This window comes from Cygnus olor, chromosome 6 (assembly GCF_009769625.2).
Source record: "Cygnus olor isolate bCygOlo1 chromosome 6, bCygOlo1.pri.v2, whole genome shotgun sequence".
In the NCBI taxonomy this organism is placed as follows: domain Eukaryota; kingdom Metazoa; phylum Chordata; class Aves; order Anseriformes; family Anatidae; genus Cygnus; species Cygnus olor.
Window position 1 is genome coordinate 19,023,543 of NC_049174.1, and position 22,241 is coordinate 19,045,783.

The 22,241-nt window shown below is 40.3% G+C and overlaps 1 protein-coding gene across 3 annotated transcripts in view; it reads right to left on the bottom strand.

Annotated features, from left to right (window-relative positions):
* Positions 1 to 22,241, bottom strand: part of ITGA6 (integrin subunit alpha 6) — a 116,155-nt gene that overhangs the window by 81,915 nt on the left and 11,999 nt on the right. Inside the window, exon 1 of one of the 3 annotated variants that reach the window (XM_040561364.1) lies at positions 11,239 to 11,257. The exons of the other annotated variants lie outside the window; for them this stretch is intronic. The gene's annotated coding sequence lies outside the window, so the exon portion shown is untranslated. Of the gene's footprint in view, positions 1 to 11,238; positions 11,258 to 22,241 lie in introns of those variants that run through there. 3 annotated transcript variants of the gene reach the window in all.

Below are 22,241 nucleotides of genomic sequence, written 5' to 3' on the forward strand. Positions count from 1 at the left end.
ATTACCATATTCCAACCCCCCTGCCACAGGCAGGGACACCTCCCACTAGACCAAGTTGCTCCAAGCCCCATCCAACCTGGCATTGAACACTTCCAGGGATGGGGCATCCACAGCTTCTCTGGGCAACCTGTAACAGTACCTCAATGCCTTCTCAGTGAAGAATTTCTTCCTGGTATCTAATCTAGATCTACCCTCTTTTAGTTTAAAGCCATTCCCCCTTGTCCTATCACCACACTCCCTAACAAAGAGTCCCTCCTCAGCTTTCCTGCAGGCCCCCTTTAGGGACTGGCAGGCCACTATAAGATCTCCACCGAGCCTTCTCTTCTCCAGGCTGAACAACCCCAACTCCCTCAGCCTGTCTTTGTAGGAGAGGTGCTACAGCCCCTTGATCATCTTTGTGGCCCTCCTCTGAACTTGTTCTAATACGTCCACGTCCTTCTTGTGCTGTGGGCACCAGAGCTGAATGCAGCACTCCAGGTGGGGTCTCACAAGATTAGAGTAGAAGGGGAGAAACCCTCCCTTACCCTGCTGACCATGCTGCTTTTGATGCAGCCCAGGATACGGTCAACTTTCTGGGTTGCAGGCACACATTGCCAGCTCACGTTGAGCTTCTCATCAACCAACAACCCCAGCTCCTTCTCCTCAGGGCTGCTCTCAATCCATTCTCTGCCCAGACTGTATTTGTGCTTGGGATTTCCTTGGCCCAGATGCTGGACCTGGCAGGACCCAAGTCATAGAAGCAGACTCTGTTCTTAGCCCCGAGAGAAAGCTTGAGTGCCAAGGAATCTAAAATAGAGAACTGCATAAGAGTGTTTTGTCTAGCATGGTTTCTTGTAAAAACTGTAGAAAATTGATTTTGCAAATGTTTCAGGCTCCATGCTAAGCACTTCAGCCAACATGTGTCCCCAGAATGCTGCGCAGGAAGGCAGGACTTCTGCGAGGTGAAGGGTGCAAGGATCCACAGAACTCCAAGGGAAGAGCCAAAGGGGAAGTTGTTTGGGCAACCTTGTAGCTTGCAGCTGGACCAGGAGATCCACTCCTTTAAGCAGTGATTCAGAAAAATTCATTGAAAGGATACTCCTCAAACAGAGGTAAAAGAAGAGCAGCCCTGAGAAGTCTAGCAGCTTAAAACAGAGCCTGCAATACACCAACCTGGTATATGTCTCTCAAGTGGTACTTTATGAGGGCTGTGACTAAAAAGTGCCTCTTAAAACACACAGGTTTTTAAGCCAGCCTTGCGATGTGAAAGCCTGATTCATATATGCTGAGCGCAAGGAATTGGCAATGTTTCATGTGTAGGCAACTGAACAAACATGCAAGTTTTACTGGACTTCTCTACTTTCCTGATACAAATGATATAAGCATCTAGAATAATCGAAAAGGATTTGAGCTAGAGTCTAATTTTCACAAGCATATAGGAAAACAATAATGAAATACTGTGTTTAATGCTACTTACTGTATAATTTCTTTATACAACACTGATTCATCTTTATGTTCAGTTTTTTTAAATACAGATCAAAGGAAAAAAGAAACTACAGTCTTACTGTAAAAAAATATGCTTCTGCTTGCAGAGATCTATCGCTAAGCCCCAATATACAGAAAAAAATATTTTAATCTTATTTTTTATTGCTCCTTTAACGTAAAGAGCAGAATAAGAGATTACTCCTCATTTATAGTGAGCTAATGTGGAGCATACAACATATTCCCAAGAGAGAAGAGTGTTCTTTTTCTTTCCTTGGGCATATATACATACAAAACTGTGAGGGGGAGAAACGTACCCTATTGTTATCTATAGAAAGAACTGTGAAAAGGGATTAATAGTTAACAAGGATAAAATTGAAAAGGCAACACCTGCTCAAAAAGAGTCCCTTGAAAAAACTTACACCTTCAGAAGTGTATGATGGGAATAAGTTAAGTCAGACAACGGCTAGTCTTGGGATGCATGAAAAAACTGATTGATTATACCTTCTCCCAAACCACTACTTTTCATTACTGACATAAATCGAGACAAGAAGGCAGTTTAGTAAGTCTTGAAAGACAATAAAAACACCATTGAAAAAAATGGCAGAGTTAGCAAGGAATGTTGTGTCCAGAAATACCAGATGCCTTTATAAAATAAGGTATGTTTTGCTAAGCAGTGTCTGAAAAGTGCTTTGCAGCCAAACGGAGCTCGATCTTTATTTAAGAGTTGAGCAACAGAGGTCCTTATTATTTAATTAAACACTCATTCCAACCCACATTTATTTAAAAAGTCAAGAACTGAAGTGATTTTGCTGTGAGGCAAGTACATGAAATGGAAAGGGTTTATTCATATAAGGTTAGGAGTCATAAATGAAGCAATGATTTTACCATAAAAAGCATTTTCTGCAAAACAAGGAGTTACTGTGGAACATGAAGTCCAGACTAGCTAGTTTAACAAAATGGCCTTTTGATTCTGCGCCACACTTACAGACAGACATTCCACTCTTATTTTGATTCGTGGTCATTTGTCCTCATCCCCATGAGTATGGCATCCCTCTATCAGGCATGGCACATCCACCCATAATTCTCAGGCAACAGATGAAAAACCCGACTTGATTTGCCAGGGAAACCTTGTGCTTTTCAATTATTCCTTTCATTTATTTGTTGTCTCTCTCTATTAAAAGTATCCCAGCTTGCCTCTTTCCAACCAGTCACGTACTCTCCATACAAACACAGAGAACGTTTTGCAGATAACGTGACTAAGAAGCTGCCTTTGAAGCCAACTAGTACGTTTCCTCAAGCATGAACATCATGTCCAAGCCAAGCCTCCAACTAAGTGCACGATTTTACTGAAATCCCTTATGTTGCAGCTAAGCCCATCAGTCTCCTTCACCTCTGTCCCAGAGGGAGATGTACCCACCTTTTGGGCGTTCCCTCCCCACGTGGAAGCAGAGCCCCACACAACTGCAGATGTGCAGAAACTGGCACAATTTTGGTTTGGGTACAAATCAAAGAAGCTCCATGGATCCATACAGAAAAAATACCAGAAAGAGACATGGTGTTCATTTTGGAGTCTCTAATGAGACTAATATCATTAAGTATGCAAGACCTAATAAACACAAAAAGGAAATAACCAGGCACTGCCACAACAGGAAACATGCCGGAATCCTGCCTAAACTAGAGCTGGCTGGGAAGTAAGCTATTGTCACAGCATTGAAAATACTCTGATATTGCTAACTACCTTGAGCAAGCTGGTGTACTGGAAAAAAAAAAAAAAAAAAAAGAAAAACACACACAGACTGGTTTGCTTATTTCAAGGGAAGCAGCTAAACATGCACATTCTACAATACACTGTTGTTCCACTGAAGCAGACAGAAGTAGTAACAAGTCAAATAAAGCACAGGTTCATTTACAAATACATATAAATATACAAACACCCCTTTAGATATGCCTGCTTTAAATCTTGCTGGGGGTATACATAACTTGCTGAAGGTGTTGTTAACATAATAATTCACACAGGGTACGTCCTTAGCTTCATTTTCGCATCTTTCACAGCTTTCTGTCAAATGACTACATTGCAAAATTAACACAAATTTGTTTTCATACTTGTGGGGAAATTTTAAGGGTGGAGAATGGAACTGAGGATCGTTTTACTGTCAGTTTGTATGCTCAGCTACAGTATATAAACTGTACTGACCTTGGCTGGTCCTATCTACAGGTCAATTTAAACTGACTTCTTGTTCGTAACTTTCCTTTCCGAGTGACATTAGCAATCATCTACATCAGACATGCTCTGTACTAGGAAAGCATTTACCAAAACAGTTCCACTCCTGCTAATGTAGGTTTGGTTCCCTGATCCCAGCTGTCCTGCAAACCCACGTGCATTGAAGCACGTGGCTCTATCCGGCTTTGTGCCAAGATCTGTGGGCACCCTGCCCACACCAGTTCCTCCTCCCTCTAGCTCCATGGGAACTGACCCATTCAGTAGGCATGACATGGCCTGGGAAGCCACGAAACTCCCAACTGCAACAAATCTGAGGCCTCCCCTACAGGAAAGGCAGCAAAACATGTTTCTATGCCAAAGCACAGGTAGCATAGCACTAACTAGACGCTGCTAAACATCCCCTATCATTTATCTTGTTATACTCTGTCTCACAGCTTATTTTTCCTATTCCATCTATCCCTCTTTATGCTAGTGAAATACGTTGTTTTATAATTTGTGTACCATACAAGTAAAAAATTAAACACTAATGCATGCAAATATCTGAGCAATTAAAAACAGAATCACCAGGATTTCCAAGTATGAATCACTGTGAATGTAGGAATTTTTTGATCGCAATAAAGCAGCAAAACTGAGGTGGTGCTGCTCACTGGTAGTCAACAAAAAGGATGTTTTTACCATTTAGAGATCATGCCGGTTCCATCATTTGGACCTGAAAACTTACTGTGCAGACTATTGGACGTGCAGAGAAATCCAGATGTAGATACTTATTTCCTTCATCCTCCCAGTGTGAAATAGCAAGGCTTGGTGTATTGGAGCCACATACAGAAAGCTCATTAAATAAGTGACAGCTATAATAATAAACTGAATAGAATGATAATATAATTCAAGAAATCTAATTGCTACTATGTAGGAAATTCATTTTCTAACAATACACAGAGAAAGCTGTCTCAGTCACTAAACAAAAATCCACCCCCTTATAATTTTCTTTCATTTCCAATTTCACAAAAACGGCCTCAATTCCTCCAGTAGACATCAGTACTTAACCAGTCAGTCAATCACCAGAATCAATCACCACACCTGCTGTCTCCATTGTTATTTCTTAAACAAAAACATAAGCACAGGAAAACATGTACTGACTAGAAGCCACCAGGAGCACATTAAAAAATAAACAAAAAAGATCTTCTTGTGACTAAAATGAAATACCTGTTGAAAACTGTCAAGGAAAAATGAATCTTTCAAGAGAGAAAGAAAAATTCCCAAATTACAAATAAAATGTTAATTCAGTGACAAAAATCATTTGAATGTGGTATTTCTCTGATAATAAAAACCCAGCTCTTAACAGTTCTTTCCACTAATTATCCTTATAACACCTTGCCAGAGAAAATGGCTGTCATTATTCTTACTTGAGAAATGGCAAAACCAAACAGATCCCAGTGTCAGAAATCCACAGATCAGTAGAAAAGCTGGGAAAAACAACTCAAACCTCTGTCATTCCAATGCTGAGTTTTGATTTTAGACCTGTTGGAACAACAGAAAACAGATCAAAGACCAATTTCTAAGTATTCCGTAAAAAAGGCAAAATAATAAACTTGGGAATATAAAGGTTTAACTATTCTCATCCCTGAAAAGTCATACAAACAGAAAAAAAAAATCTAAGATAAGGAAACGAACTACAAGAAGTATAAACACCTTTTCTACCACTGTATGAGTTGTGCACTTTCTGGTTTCCAACCACAAATGAGAAGAATCATGATAAAACAGCATTAAGTGTCTTCCTCTCTCCTTCTGTATGTGTGACCCTTCCTTATAGGTCTGTTGCCAAGGAGCAGATTTGACTGAGAAATTAAAGAATTGACATACAAACCCCTGACAACATAGGGTGGTTTTCCATTTCTTTATGGCAGTATAGGCAGATTTTTTCCTGTGCAGGTATACCATTGATTTTCCCAGTGCTTCTGAGTCAACAATCCACATGCCACAGCAGCTTATGTCCAAATGATTTAAACAGAACTTAAAATATAATGAAGAGGTGCCCTCCTGTATAGGTGGAACAAAAGCTAAGAGGGAAGGCGGCTTCACCTTATTTTGGTTTTGTAGGATAGGTTTGCCAGACAATATCCATCCAGTGCCTTGTTTTAGAGCTCACTGTGTGACCTAACCACGTTAACTAGTTTTTCAGACAGTGATCATTTAGCGCAATGATATGTCCAGCCCTGTAACAGAGAGTGCCAGCCGCAGCACCCAGGGCATGAGCATCCCACGCTGCAACGCATGAGCATCACAGGCTGCTGCAGGGACTGTCCTGCAGGTCCCTCAGCGGCAGGGGTTGATGCAGTTGTTACCGGGTAGCATCCAAGTGAGAGCAGCATTTGGCATTTTGACCTCAGTAGGCTGCACAGCACCTGACCTTTATTTCATGGTCACAGCAGAAGACTGTGCAGAGAAACAACATACACAGCACTTGCGGTCAATTGCACCTCAGTTCATGAGTCAACACATCAGTCAACAGGCTCTTCTACAACCTCTTAATTTTGCTTTTCCAAAAAGGAAATCCTTATTGTATAACTCCATAAGGAATCATCTTTTCAAAGTGTACCGTGTATTTTTTCCACATCCTGGCACTGAAAAGGGTATTTCTGATTAAATATCCTAACTTCCATATAATAAAACAATAAATGCTTTACTGCAAGGTATAGTCACTGGGATGGCATTAAAAAGGGACAACTCCTTCACCACAAAAAAAAAAAAAGCAGCATCTAAATATACCAGAAAACATTTATCAAGCTAGCATCAGGATCCTAATAGCAATGCATATTGCAAATGAGTTTTGGTTCTCTGCAGCATTTCAATACAATGCAGAAATTTGAGATATACTTAGAATATTTAATCCTTCCTTGTATTTACCTCTCTAGGACTTAGGGTGGGCCAAAATATCCCAAAAAAATCAGTATATGTGGTGATTTGATACAACTTACGCAGCAAATCTTTTTTAGCCAGTTGTGGAAACGTTAATGAACTAATTTATATTTTGCCATAAACATCACAAAAACAACACTGCAGGTGCTATCTGGCAGTTGTTAATGTGATGGTATTTAACTATACATGGTCCCTTAGAAATAGCGTGCTGTAGCTAGACGCAGTACCAACTGCATTTTGCCATGACTCCTCCCATCCCTAACGGTAGGGTGTTAGACCCAAGGACTACACACACCAATCAACTAAAAAGGAACCACTTATGGGAATGCATCAGAGTCGCCGGAAGATGCATAGAGGCAGTTGGATTTAGATACGTTTCTTTTCATGCCAGTGAAGGATCTTACTCAAAAAAACAAATCCATGTATCACTTCCTGACAGAGCTGCTGGGCAGGGTATCCTGCTACAGGGTGGAGCATTAAATTGTTTAAGAAAAACACTGGCTGGCAGCCAGTGGAAATTTCATGTTTTATGGATCGGGCTGCTATTCTACCATGATTCATCAGCTTCAGCTCAACTGATGATGTGTATATGCGGCATGTGCCATAGGATGTATTTTCCGCTACAGTAAAATTTGCCAATGAAATATTTTGTCCTTTCTCATGTGTTTAGCCTAGGCTTAGCGAATACAGGAGGATCTACCAGCAGCGTACATTTATTTGAAGAGCAGTTATGAAGACAACAGGGCAAAATTCTTCCCTTAGTAACAAATGGCGTAACATGAGGCAACAAATTCCAGATAGAAGTTGAGCCTTGTGTGGTAAGAGTAGATATCTGGGGGGAAAAAAAGGAAAATCCTCCAAGAAGAGGTTACCCTGGACAACCTGGAAGAGGTTAGCCCCAGACCAGTTACCCAAGGCGAGTGAGTTTTCCATCCTTGGAGGTTTTCAGGATGCAGCTATACAGAACTATAGCTGACCCAATGGCAATTGTTCTGCCTCCAGAGGGGTTGCTGGACTGCACATTCTTTCCAGCCTACATCTCTATGACCCTACAATTTTATGTATCCTTAATGTTTTTGATTAATCTGATTCTCCAGCCTTAATCAGAAAGTATTCCTATCTTGAATTGGGCCCCAAATCCAGGTACGTTTAGATACCTGTGAATGCTTGAAAATACTGCAGCGTGCATCCTCAGAGTACAACACTTGCCAATAAAATAGAAAAAGCCAGAGTCTCAGGTGTTAACGTGCAAAGTTTCCAGAACCTCGAGCCAGATTAACCCAAGATAAACGAGACGAAATAAAGATGACACATAACACGTTGTTCACCTAACATAATGGAAAAAGATACAGGCTTCTACAAGCATCAGCCTGAATCTGTGAAATGAATTTCCTTTGGAAACAGAAGCCAACCTTGTCACCTTCTGCTCCAGATTGCAAGGTGGATACTTCTCACCTTCCCTAATAAATATGTGCACTTAAAGTGGAGAAATCACCCTCAAGAATGAAACCTTTATACATGTCACTCTGATGAGGAAGCACAAAAACAGAAAAAAAATGTCACCAGTACACAGAAGATATTCTGATATTATAACAACAAATATAATACTAGCATAGGTTTAACACAGGTTCTTATTTTTCTTTATATTTAAAGTTTAGATAATCTCCTTTTATCATACATTTGTTCATTCTCTAGGGCTGGATGACGAGATGAGATAGGAATCCCGACTAGAATATATCCAGTTCTGTATTTATGCACATATGCAATTTTATGTTCTTTTAATCCCTGTAATCTTTATAACTATGTGCCATTGAATGTGCTTTCCCTTGTTGAAAAGAATTTCTTCAAATGCAAGAAGACAGGCAGGCACTATGCTGTTCTCACTGAAGTCAACAGGAGTTGCCAATCGATTTAATTTGAAGCCGGATTCGGATTTCTGTGAAAAGCTTACATTTAGAGAACCATGTACTGTAAAAATGCAATCCTTTACGGAAAAAGTCATTTATAAAAATCTGCCTGTGAATAAAGAAAATGAGTGCTATTGACTTAGGTAATCATTTAACAATCCTGACAACTGAAGGTAAATAATTCTTGTGCAAAGTTTCTAGGATGAAAGGCTTAACCTGCACTTGGATCTAGTAGCTGCAAGCTGATTGACCTTATGATACCATGGTTTCATTTCAGGAGTTGCCTTTTTTCCCCACCCCCAAGCTTTTTTCTGAATCGCATGAATATTTCATAACTAACTGTGCATACCATGGCAGACAAAGAGCTAATAGATTAGCAATTTGACCTGCTATTTATTTGAGGTGCCCCAAACATTCAATGAAAGAGACTCTGATTTTTCTTTAGAACAATCAGGAAACTAAATATGGTTGATTCTGGAAACTTTATCTTTACTTTAGCTGAGCTAATTGCAGCGAGTGGAAGAGGCAAAGGGTATGATAAGAATTTACTTTCACTCCCAGATGTGAATCATTGAGTGGTACAGTCAGACATGACAGAGCACTCCATCTTAATCACTGCAATAAAATACAGATCTTACGTGCATTACCTAGAAACCCTGCACACACTGCTTCTCCTAAACTTCAGCAATGGATTTAAAAGCAAAAAAAAGTGTGCTGAAACAATGAGTTACATGTCACGTTTATACTGTAAAAACGTAAGAATTGTATGATCTTCTTTCCCAGATTATGAATGCCATTTAAGATTGATTGGGAAATCCTTTAAAGCCAACTTTTAAGTGTTGTTTAGAGTGGTTCTTAGAAATCATCACTAAAGATCAAGTTAGTATTGAAAAACATTAAGCTGTAAGACTAAGCAAAGTGGTTTTGGTTGACTGGCTGAGGACAAAACGGAGACTTCATTCATCCTTTTCTCTCCTGGCCACAAAACAAGAACCACTAAGAAAGACAAGCATAACAGTAGACTGGCATGGAGGGAAAACATTTTAACCATGAAGCCATTTTTGTGCATTAAGGAGGTACACAAACTCATACACTCTGAAGCAGAAGAGAACATTTAACTGAGCCAAAAATAAAATAAATAAAATAAATCAATGTATTACCCCACTGTGTAGTTGGCATCCAAGTGTAAAAATTCATGAACGAGTTCAGCAGACTAGAAACTGCCATAAAGAGTGGCAGGAAAATGCTAGACTGCAAGAACTACAGACCCACTTGTGCATCAGCACAGCTCCAGCATTGATCAGGCACTTTATAGCTTTAGGTACCTATTTTCTGCTCAGAGTGACGGGGTATAGGTTATGATAGCTGCACTCCAGACTGTTAGCCTTCTTAACTGCTGCATGCCCTGATTTCTATTACTTCGTTTGACATCGGGATGTCAGGCACCCCACATCCAAAATTTACACAGCTGTGGAACAAGTGTATATACAAATTGAAGTTCTGAATTCAACTAATTAGTCCACACCTATCTTGAGCGAATTTATACAGTTAATTTTCCAGACATCCAGGAAAAATAAGTACTATTTGTCACCTTCAAAGAACCCTTCCACAACACCAGCGATCAGTTCACATTCTGGAAGCAATCTGTAGTCCACCAGGACAAGTAAGTTGAAGGCTTGTTCCTCCTTCCTTTTCTCACTTCTGTCCACATTGAGTTTCTTTTGCAAAAGGAATCTAGGATCTTTGCCTATTTTCTAAATACACTTTCAGTAATATGCGCAACAAAAAGTACTTTTGTTATCTTCTAGTGCTATGGAAGTAATGGAATTAATTTCTCTGAAGCGTCTTTCAGATTAAAACAGAAACATAGCTTCCCAGATACTACTATTGAGGAGGCGAACAGGTTAAGAGTAGGAACAAAATCTCCCAGGAAAAGAAACGGCATCGCTAGACTGTGTTCTCAAGCATCTCTATGAATCTGCACAAGAAAGCAGCCAAGGATAGTCAGAAGCAGTCACTGTAAGTGAAAATTCTGACACAGTTCAGCTGTTACTTCAATTGTTGCTAAAAAAAAGACAGTTAACTGAAAGGATCTGGGAATCTCAAACCACTTGCATCACTACAGGAAAAAACTGAGATCATACACTGCCGAAGGAAGCACACAGTCTTGAAACTTCCTTCAAAAGTTTACGGCAAAGAAATAGGAGGCAGCAGCGAAGAGCTGTATGAGCAGTGAATATGCTGACTGTACTGGACATACTGGGGATTAAGGAGTTTTTCATCTCTTGCCTGACCTATTTTCTAAATGTGGACAGGTCACTTCACTACTTCTCTTTTCCTTCTGTAAAAGAAGTATTATGGTACTCTCTCTTCTGTATTTCAAAGTTATGGCAGGGTGAAAGCTTAAGGGAAGGAAGCCAAAGAAAGAAAAGTCAGACTGACCCACTCAGCAGTTTTGTAGGATGGGGGAATGTAAAGCTATCTATTCATCTGCCAGACTGGTGTGATCCTGTGGCTGCAACAGGAGGCAGCCAGCTCACAGGCATTAACATGCTAGGCACCTCACCAAACCCACCTGAAATGACAACACTGCAGTGATTAGTGAACATCTTTAAACACCATACTAAATAGCTAGGGATAGTAATAAATAAATAAATAAAGATTTAGTACCACCACCACCCCCCACTCCCCCATTCCCAAACTATCACAAAGACAAAAAAAAAGTCTTACTACAAAAACACATCTCAGATGAGAAGAGGGGTTGCTTCTCTCTCTTTGGGTATTTGACTCCTTAGTCAAAATAATGCAAGATTTCTTCTACAGCGAACTCCCACCCTGGACAGAGCAAGATCACAGCATTATGAGTCATATTTAGAAAACCCAGAAAGCATCTGGCTCAAAACCATACCAAACACCCCTTTCCCTGGTTAAGGCTAGCAGCACAAGACCTCAGCAGCTCTTGGTGCAGTGTGTCGTGGGTGGCTCCCATAAATCAAACAGCAGTTCAGCTTTCATCAGTGCCATTTCACCTTTGCACATCAATCCTTTCCTTCTCACAAAAGCAACTAACTTCCACAGTTTCAGTAAGGAAACGTCTGAGTAAACAGAAAGTTCCTTCTTAGCCCCAAGGTCTCTGTGAGCCTCTTTTTAGAGTTGGAACGTTTGGCACTTGATCTCTCAAAGGCTCTTTCCAATGTCTGTTCTGTACCTGCTAGTCTGGTCTTGACTATAGGAACACACCATTAAACTAGACTTATTTTAGCTCTGTTTTGGAAGTGTCCAACCACGCGTATATCCAAACAGAGGATGGTGCTCCTCAAAACCAAAACAGATCAGCTATTCAGATTTAGAGCTCATCACTTCACTATGTCATCCTCACCAAAATCCATCACAGCAAAGGGCTTGCTCCACAGCAATCACAAGGAAGTTTCTACGTTGTGTCAATAAATCAGCACATTTAAGCAGAAACTCAAATTTCTGTTAACAATAGAAACAGTTAAATAAATGAACCTACATCAGCTTCTAGCAGTAGTAGCAATAAGAGTAACACCATGACAAAAAGTAATTAATGAGAACACTCCAGCAATCTCCTTCAGCTGTCAGTCTAAGTATTCCACAGATGAGGGCAAAGATCCCCTTTGCAGGGAGGAAAACTGAGGTGCTGCAGTGAAGTACCATTTCTTCAACAAGGTGCATTTGTAGGTCTTGGACATTTCGCTGTTATTCCCTTTCATATTTTCTCTAATGGGCCATTATACACGCTACAAACAATTTGGAAGTTTGATGGTTCTTCCAACTTTAGTAACTTCAAAAGCTTCAAAGAGATTGGTCACATCCCAAAGGGGCATTCAGTAACTCAGACCTCAGGACAGGCTGAAGCACAACTCCTCCTGATGAGAGGACTTTTAAGAGGTTTGTAGTACGTCAGCCACGTATCAAAGGACAGGCCCTACTCTGTGGTTCTCAGCTGTCGAGCAGAAAAATAAAAATTAATACATAATGGTGAAACACCTTGCTTGGGCATGCTTCCAACTCCTGCTCTAAAGAGCCTGTAAAAGTGCTAAAAGCAGCTCAGGTAAACAGAGCTGTGTCTCAGAAATGCTCCAGCAAAGCAACCCAGATATGTGCTTTCCTTTGATCCCTTTCACTGCTATTGTTCTGCAAATATGATTGCATCAACTTACCTTTTATCTTCTTCTATTTAATCTGCACTAATGTGGCTGCAATGTAGCTAAAGCAAAAATCACAGCCTGCATGTGGATCCTAGATCACCTTGAAATATTGTTCCTGAAGCATTAGGATTTCCAAAAGAACTTGATAATACATGCAGACAGCAAACAAACACAGGGGATATTTTCTAAGATCTTAATAACTTTTACAGCTCAGTTTCAGAGCAGAGATTTACCAAAAGGCAGAAATCCCCTTAGTCTTTACCCCATTGTCCACCCTCACATCCAAGCACTGGTACTACTCATGTCATTAACTCTAAATTTAAGTTACTTTCTAGTAAAAGAAAGCTGCCCATGTCTGTGCGCCAGCAGAGAAGGAGGAGGAGGAGAGTGCTATAAAATGCACCAACTTCTTCAAGCTGTCTCTTCTGTTGTATAGACTTGCTGAAAGTTCATCTTTGCTGTGTCTGCTCATCCTGCAGTAGTAAATGAAGTGGCTAATATCTGCCATGTGCTCTTCCTCTCTTCTCTTGAAATGAGACAAGTGCCTCAACAGGGGGTATGAGCAAACACTAAAACTTTTCCTGCAGTTGCAGCAGACAACCAGCAGTTCTTTTACCGCATCTGTGCTTTGTGAAGTACACAAGTACCCACCTTCATTTCCACTGTGTGGCTCACATGGGGAAGGGAAGGGACAGGCTGGTAAGGACTTATACTAGTGGTAAATCAATACATCGTCAGCATTGATATCAGTCTGGAGGGAAGCCGAGCTGCAGTTTGACTAAGGCATGCAAAGAAAGAAGAGCTAGGGAAGTTTTTCATCGCTGAGATTTTTCTTTGGGGTTGTAAATCATTGTCAAAATAACCTCAGACTGGGCCACTAAGCAGTACTTGGCGTTGCTCCCAAGCTCAAGAACTCGACAGTTTTGCTCTTCTTTTAAAAGTAACAGGATGCAACAGGATGAGCTGGGCACAAGATTATCTTAAGAATCAGATGGATTGTGAAATGTCACAAACCACACCATCTCTTAGGTCCTGACCTCTCAACAAAAGCACATAGCAACATTGTGTAAGCATGTATACATTCAGTTTAAAAAAAAAAAAACATAACCAAACCAAAAAAAAATTTCCTACACACATTCATCTCGTTTCAAGAGAAGAGGGAAAGAGCACATGGCAGACACTAGTCATCTCACTTCATTTACGACTGCAGGATGAGTGGACACAGCAAGGATGAGCATTCAGCAAGTCTATGCAACAGAAGAGACAGCTTGAGCAAGTTGGTGCATTTTATAGCATTCAGAACAGCAACCTCTTACACATGTAATGTTCAACGTTTTCAAGAGCTGATCTGCCATTGTAATAATATTAGAAGCATCATTTTCTTAAATACACATTTTCCCCATTGATTCCCAGAGTTGTGGTCTGAAAATACCAGCCTTTTAAGTAGCATGAGATTTTTTTATTATTATTAATACATAGAAAAAAAGGACAAAATTAAAGTTATATTTCCTGCACACTTACCATATGATTACAGTCACCTTGAAGAAATGCAGCCTTTAGCATTCAATAGAGGTACTTAGCGCCAAGGAAAAGCACATTCTGAGACGTGCCTTTATAACTGTCACAACCCTATTCTTTCTAACCAGGCACAGCATCATTATTGACACCCTTTCAGAAGGGCATTCACAGTTCCCTCTGGTAATTTCCTTTATTACATTCAAAATGCCCATTTCCCCCAAGGACAGTCTGATGGGGAGTTTGGAGGACATCATGAAATCATTACAGTTTGGATATTAGTACCTACACTTGCATCAGCAATTCACACTTCCTTTTAGATGCATGCAATGCTAGTTAAAACTCTTCACTTCTTTATATGAAAGGTGTATGTGAAATAGACACTGACACTGAAGAACAAAGCACCTCATTAGCTCTCTAAGCACAGTGCACTGCAGTTTGTCATTATCCAATGCGTTCCTCGCAGGCTCCTGGGTGGAGATACGGAAATCCCTGAGGTTGCATCACAGAGAAATATTATTGACATCCAAGAAACACCAGAAACAGGGTATTACCCAGAATTGTCTTGGCCATCTCCTTTAATACTAGGGGCAGAAGGCAAACCAACAAAAAACGCTGAAGTGTAGGAATATTGCCTTTAAGTGCATTTATTAATAAAAGCCACTTCTGAGAGACCTCTCTCTGCCTCAACTAGGGCCATGACCTAGCAGCTAGTATATCCTAGAATGTCACACACCAACTAGCTGTGATGCAGATTTCTCCCTTTTAATAGTAAACAAAATAGTAATATTAGTCCAACATTATATGAACTATTATAGTAATAATAGTTCAACAACATAGTAATAGCAAGAGAAAAAATATATAAGATTACTATCATTGTTTATAAAGCATTTTAATATGGCTTTTGATCAACTATGTCTGTTCCAAAATGTTACCATTTTACCTGCTTTGAAACAGGGTTTTCTGAAATGAGGCACACAGAGTCTTTGGATATAGCTGCAAAGAGCTGCTGATAATGCAGTACAAATCAGCACATTCCTTGAGGCAATAAAACTTCTTGCAGATGAGCCAGGAGTGGATTCAGGAAATGGGCATTCATGGACTGAAGCTATTAACCTGACTCCAGAGAGTTCTACTGCTGTGCATTGCAGACCAATTCCTCCTCTAGCCCTACCTGCTACTGTATCTGGACCGCAATCAAAACTCTCTGCAAGGATTATTCTAAATATGCTATGTCACCCATGGAAACCTGCAGAGCTATTCTTTTATATATCAGCTGTTCAGGAGTCAAGCACACAGAAGAATTCACCAGCATTGCAATAGGAGATGAATTCTTGCAACATAAGCACTGGAACTGAAGAGATGGACTTCTTGGGTAGCCCTGAACAAGCTTCAATCCCCTGTCCCTCAGCTGTCTGTCCAGGGCAGCACATCCTCGACTTGCAGGGGTGCTGAGAGGCCTTAGTGTTCCCAACACTACAATACTGACAGCACTGCACAGCTGAGCTGGCATCACAAATATCATGGCACCACCACAGAACGTCCAAGTCCTGTGTACACAGCACAGTACTTACTTGTGAACTACCCTACTTTCAAACGCATTATAATTATTTAGCGATCCAGTCTCATTCCTGTTTATTTGTTCTGCCACTTCTGCTATGTTCCTGAGGCTTCTGCATATAATCAAGCTACAAACAAGCTTTCCTTTATTTTAAGTTTTTCTTTAATAATTGTTTCCTGACTAGCTTTAAACAAAGAAAAATCTCATATATGCACAGACATGTACACACAAAGAAGCCAGCATTAGCTGTGTAATTTTTCTTTTTTTTTTTTTTTTAAAGGACTGTTCAGTTACCAGATATTGTAAGTAAAATCATTGCAAAAATATCCCCAAACAGAGATAAGCATCACAAGGCACAGACAAGAAGAAATCATGCTCCTCTGCCACAGAAAACGCCCACTTTGGAACAGAATTTTCTACCAACAACACTTTTCCCTCACATAGCCTTTTTGTGAAATCCTCAGGCATCTCTGGAAGTTCTGAATGGTGAATGGGACAGGCAAGCAGGAGCGAGAGAAGCGACCAGAGACTTGTAAGGCATTACACAGCGGGTCAGGCAGCGACAGCACGACCGAGCCCTGCTCCCACAAGCAGCAGGAGCCTGGCACGGGGGCCGGCAGTCCAGCATTGGCAGCATGTGAGGCTGAGTACAACCATCCCAGCACTGGATGCTACTGGGGTCACAGACCAACAGGCAAACTTGTTGGGACACAATTTATTCTCCTAAAGCTTGAACTGTTCATGACAGAAGACAAAGTATGATTTCAGGACATTTTAAAGCATCCCAACGCTATTCTGGTTCTTCCTTCTCCATCTGTTTTTGGGCTAACAGAAGGTTACTTCCTCTCCTAGGCACTGAAAGTAATAGAGTAACTGGTTTGTTGCTGGTTAAAGCTAATATTTTCACATCATCTGTGACTCCCAAATTCCCTCCACCCCCACTCACCCCTAAGGGGGCAGGGAGAGGTCGTCTTAGTGGTGAGCCAGAAAACTAGTTACAAACTGAAGCTAAATAGCAAATCAAACTAGTCTCCCTTCTCCTGCCCATATTTTGCCTTTTAATTCTTCTTTAATTCTAATTAGTAAGCACAGCCAAAATAGAGCTTTTCCTTGTTTTAATTTGCTTATTTCTTTGCTTCTTATAGAAGAAATATGTCCTTCCTTCTGGAGGACCAACCCCACTCTGCTATAAATTAAATTCATTTGTGTAGATGAGGAAATCTCTCAAAGGACTGTTCAAACAACTAATTTTAAAATTAAGACTGAGATTCAGAAGCAAAACTTGTCTCACAAAGATATTGAAGAGCAAACGCATTTAATTGGATAATTTTTCAAAAGAACATTCATAGAATGTGAAGCTACTACTTATTTTATGTGGAGCACAATAGTTGACAAGCATAGAGCTAAATCCATCAGTAATCTACCAAGGCAAAGAAATTTGCTAAAGTGCACCGTGAGACACTTAACTAAACATTGTGCTTTCCTAAATAAATGCTTGCATACAAGAATACGTCACCTATTGCTGCTCTATGTAAGCAAGTTTCAATACTGAACAGCCTGGTGACTTACAGATGCCTAGGTTACAATCAGAAAGAGCACAGCTGGCTCTTGTCAGCATGAGAATTGTTTGTCAGAAGACCTTAGAAGTCAGGGGAGCTGCTACAGATGAGCTGAATATACTGGTGGCCCTTTTATACAATATTTGCATTGTAAACTACAGTTAGGAACTAGTCCAAATCCATTCACATTCTTCAATTTCACAGAAACATTTAGTATCTTACCATTTTTGTTGTACAGTTTTGTTTTTAAAATTTGGATTTGTATTTCACAGGGAGGGAAAACAAGAATTGTTAATTTACATGAATAACTGTACACTAAAAGAGGTACCCTACACACATATCTATTCCTGCTTTCTATGAAAGATTTGATGTGTGAAATGTGACCACCCCAAACTCTGCTGAGAAAAAAACAGGAGAAGCTAGACAATTGCAACTGTACATTAGAAAAAGAAGGAAAAAAAGTGTCACATACACGGAATAGGTATTTATAGTGAAACAAAAAGAAAATGAATGTCCCTCAGTATATGGACTGATGATAGGTTTGACGTGATTGTTTTTTCCCCCGGGAGATTATGTCTCTCAGGAGGTGACATCCGCTTAAGGGACAATGAGCCACTATTTATATAGATGTCCATCAGGAAAACTCTCTAAACAATTGCAAATATTGACTGGCATACAGCAGATTAATTTGGCTTCACTGTCATCAGGACATGTTGTAGACAGCTATTGTGGAATGGCAGATCTTTTACATTCATACTTGACACATCACAATTGAACATGGAACTTCCATCAACAGATGAAGTGTTTAATAGTCACTTTGCTTCCCTAACAGAGTCATATGCCTTCCTAATAACATAAAGACAAGCATTATTTTTTCTAGCAAATACTAACAGATTTTTTGTCATAATACTGGAGATTACCTATGTAAACAGTACAATCCTATGTTAACAAAACACGTCCCTGTTTTCTCTAGCAGTATCTCCAGTAGATCCGGAAACACAAATCTGTATTCTGCTACAATCATCTAAACGTGATGAAACATCAAGGTCTATAATGTGCAAAAGCATTTTCCCCAGTTGCAAGAGCTACTTCTGTGTGTTTTTATTATTATTAACATGGCAAATCCTTGAACTCAACTGCAAAGCAATTAGAACAGTCACAAATAAAAGTGAAGAAAGTATCTAATGTCAACTGAAACAGGGCAAGACAGGACTGAGAGGAGCCATTGCAATCCTGCTACAGCCTCTGAGCTAACAATCGCTTGACCTGTACCTCCACACCTTTGTGGCTTTCCTTATAGAACTACAGCTTTATAATCCTGGGACAAAATGATATTTGTCAGCCTCGCTGCAAGACACAATGACTACAGTTCCCATGACACAGGCAAGCCTGTCACATTCCAAATAGGACATAGCAGAATTAATACCTGGCTTTTGGAAATATTAAGTATCTACAACTTCCTTGACCTCCATATAGTTTTGGATGCTCAACACCTGAAAAAACAGACCATGAGGAGAAATGAAAAAACAGATGACCACTTTGCCTTCCTCCTGCTTACCCACACCCTAGCAGTTTTAGCATCATAGTCTTAATTGGCATCACAGTCATATTTCCATCTGAGACTTAAAGGAAGACTGTGTGTGTACACTAGCATTAAACAGGAGGATGTAGCCACAGGAAACTGAAAATCAAAACATTTTTCTTTTGTAACGCATTTTAGTTTGTCATCAAGACTTGATATTGAACAAGCTTCAGAAATGTAAATCCTTGTTTTATTCTATTCACTTCACCCTTTCAGCCACTTCAGCAGGAGAGAAGGAAAGTTGTTGTGAAGGAGGATAATTAGGGACTTACTCCGTAATTGTTACGAGCACCAAGCACAAAGGCAATACTAAGGCAAGCTGCCTGAAGCTTTTTTGGCCGTGGGAAGTGTGGGAAGTGGCGTTACCAAGGTAATCACTTTCAAACTGTCCTGCAAGACTGCTGGGGAACTCTGCACCAAGAGGGACATGTAAGCCAAAGTGCATTTCCTGAAAAAGAGAACATGGGCATTTACCGACCATTTGTAGCATTTCCATCTTTTGTCTTAAATACGTATTTCTAGCTCACTGCAAGTTGGAAAGCAGAGCTCATTGTGAATGTTTAAGATCTTTCCCTACCACATCCTGAATCTCTCAGTTGATTTGAAAATCAGATGGGAGTAAAGGAAAGTAACTTGAGATTCGCTGAGACACTATCCAAAATAGGTAAAAAGACAGGTTGGGGACAGGCTATATATAATGCTCAGGGGTGAAAGTGCAAGGAACCACACTTTTCCCACACTGCAGATAAAGAATTTGCAGCACTCCAGCTTTCCTGCATCATCCCCTTGGAGCAGCCCCTTAGGTGCCAGTGCTATTGTGAACACTGCAAGAATACAGCCATCAATCAGCCACACAGCCAGCCATGTGAGGAGGATGCAAGCCTGACAGCCCCTGCACTTAACTCTTGAGAACAGCAGAGGTGGTGCTTTTCATTCTGCAGATCCACAGCAAAGCCTCCACTCCACACCAAGACACCATTACACTAATCCAGTGTCTTGCTCTGCTGATGGCTGCATCAAGGAGTCACAGCAGGGCCAATCCCTGCCCCACGGGTCTTGCTCGCTAGCCAAGAGATTATCCTGCTATGGCAAGTGGACAAAAACACAGACATCGTTTGCAAATGGAAAGGGGGGACATGAAAGGAAGGGCAGCAACAACAAAGGGGCAGACGCAGGTTTCCAGAGGGGTGGCAGGAGAAGAGGATTGCAACGGCAGCCCTGTGCTGTAAACGTGGCAGCACGGCCCGACTCCTGCCTGCTGGGGCCTGCATCGGGACACTGCAAGGGGGTCACCGGAGCACACTGGCTCTGCTGCTCAGCACCCCGAGGCTGCTTCCCAGGAAGGCACAGCAAGGGTTTTCTGTATGCAGTGGTAATGTGCCCCCTCCCCTGTGTTTCCACTTTCAGAAAACTATCATGCTCATTATCCCAGGTTATGAAAACAAACAAAAACACACAAAGATGCAGCCTCATTTTTCAGATGTTTACATTTGTCCCTTTTACACAAACCAAGCCATGCCACAAAATGATATAGTAGCCACTTAAAAGGTTTTCAGTTCATTAACAGTCGGAGATCCCGTTTGCACAGGGCCTATGGATACAGCCATGAAGAGGCAGAAGATTCTCCAACTCTTTTCCCTCCTAATGCCCTCCGTTCAAAGACAGAACTAACTGTCTTTTTGAACTGTATTTCTACACTTCATGACATTTGTCACAGTACAAGTTTTCTCAAGCCTACATATCCTAGCCTCAAGTTATCTGTCAACCCTTTACCTCACTGCTAGAAAGTATCTAGTGAGAAGCTTTTTGGAATTTTCTCATCATAACCAGACCTGAACCCTATGAAAGGGAGGAAGCACATTTTAGAGCTAAGAAACGTGTTAAGGACTTCAGCTGCCATAGCCCATCTCTTCCTAAGTTTATACAGCCATGAAATTGGCACCTCAAATTATCTCAGCTGCCAGTATAGGGGCACTCCTGCACTTCCAGAATTTATTTTTCTTCAGTCCTTCAGAAGTTTATATTAAAAAAATAAAAAGATCACTAGAATGTAACCAAGTCCTAAAATTACATTTAAATTTAGTTGTTTTTTTTTTAAGAAATGAGTATTGAATACAGTTCTTTTTCATACTTAAATGATCCAACCCTATTAGATTTCAAGCATGTCAGAGACCAGGCAGACTGTAAAATTGTAAACAGTCTTCATTCCTTATTGACATCATTCTTGAAAAATGACAGTCCTTTAACCTAGGAACATTATTTCTCATGGTGCTGATTAAATGACAAGTCTGTTTTGGTCAATGATAATTATAGCAGCAGACCTCACTGTAACCTTTAGTGCATACAGTCTGCTGCGCACAGTGTGCCAATTAAGTGGCTGAGTGTCATTCCTTAGGTTCATCTAAAATTACATTCTCTTGTAAGATAAAATACTGATGATACAATTTACAATATCAGCAGTGTCTCTTTAAATTCACCCAACTAAAATTTATTTCTTCCAGGTTAAGAAAGGTTGAAAGAAAAAAAAACACCCTACATTGCAAAATACCAATAAAATAGAAGAAATTAAAGTTTAAGATACAGAGGTTTGGGTTTGGTATGTCCCCCCATCCCTCCTTCAAAGGTGGATTTTTGGTCTGGGGTTTGGGGATTTTTGTTTGTTTGCTTTTAGGAGTTTTTTGTTTGTTTCCAGTCATTTATCTTCACTTCCTGTCCGCCCTATGGAGCTAGCTCTTCCTCCACAGCTGTCATGTTAAGCTAAATTGCTCTGAGGTTCAGAAGCATTGATCTTTCAAATACACATTAATCTTTCAAATACACGTGATAAACAGCGTCCCAGCCCATATAATGTCACTCTACTGTGTCAGCAGTGCTGTTAAGTATATTAATAATGTTTTAGGAAAACCTAACTTGCAAACTGAAGAACTCATCCATGCAAAGAAGCTGCTGAAGAGTAGCCCTGGACATCAGCTCATACAGCATCAATCGGCTGAACTCTGCCTTCAACACAAGAAAGCACAGAAAGTTTTTACCTGCTTGCTTTTTCCTTACTAGTTTTACATCAGTGAAATAGCGGAGGTCAATAAAGCATTTCTATCAACTGTTTCTATTAAGAAATCAAAGTTAGGGCTAGTTTTTCCTCTTTCACTTGACAGTGATTTGAGTACCAGTTTCAGATTTCTCATTGAATGTGCTTGTTCTTTACTATTTAAAATCATAATTCTTTGAAGATGGCACAGATTTTAAGTAGTTTGCAGATAATTTTATAAGGCTCTGCTTCACTGTTAAAAAGTTAGTACCTTTAATATTTCTACTCCATTCCCTACTATGCACAAAGAAATACA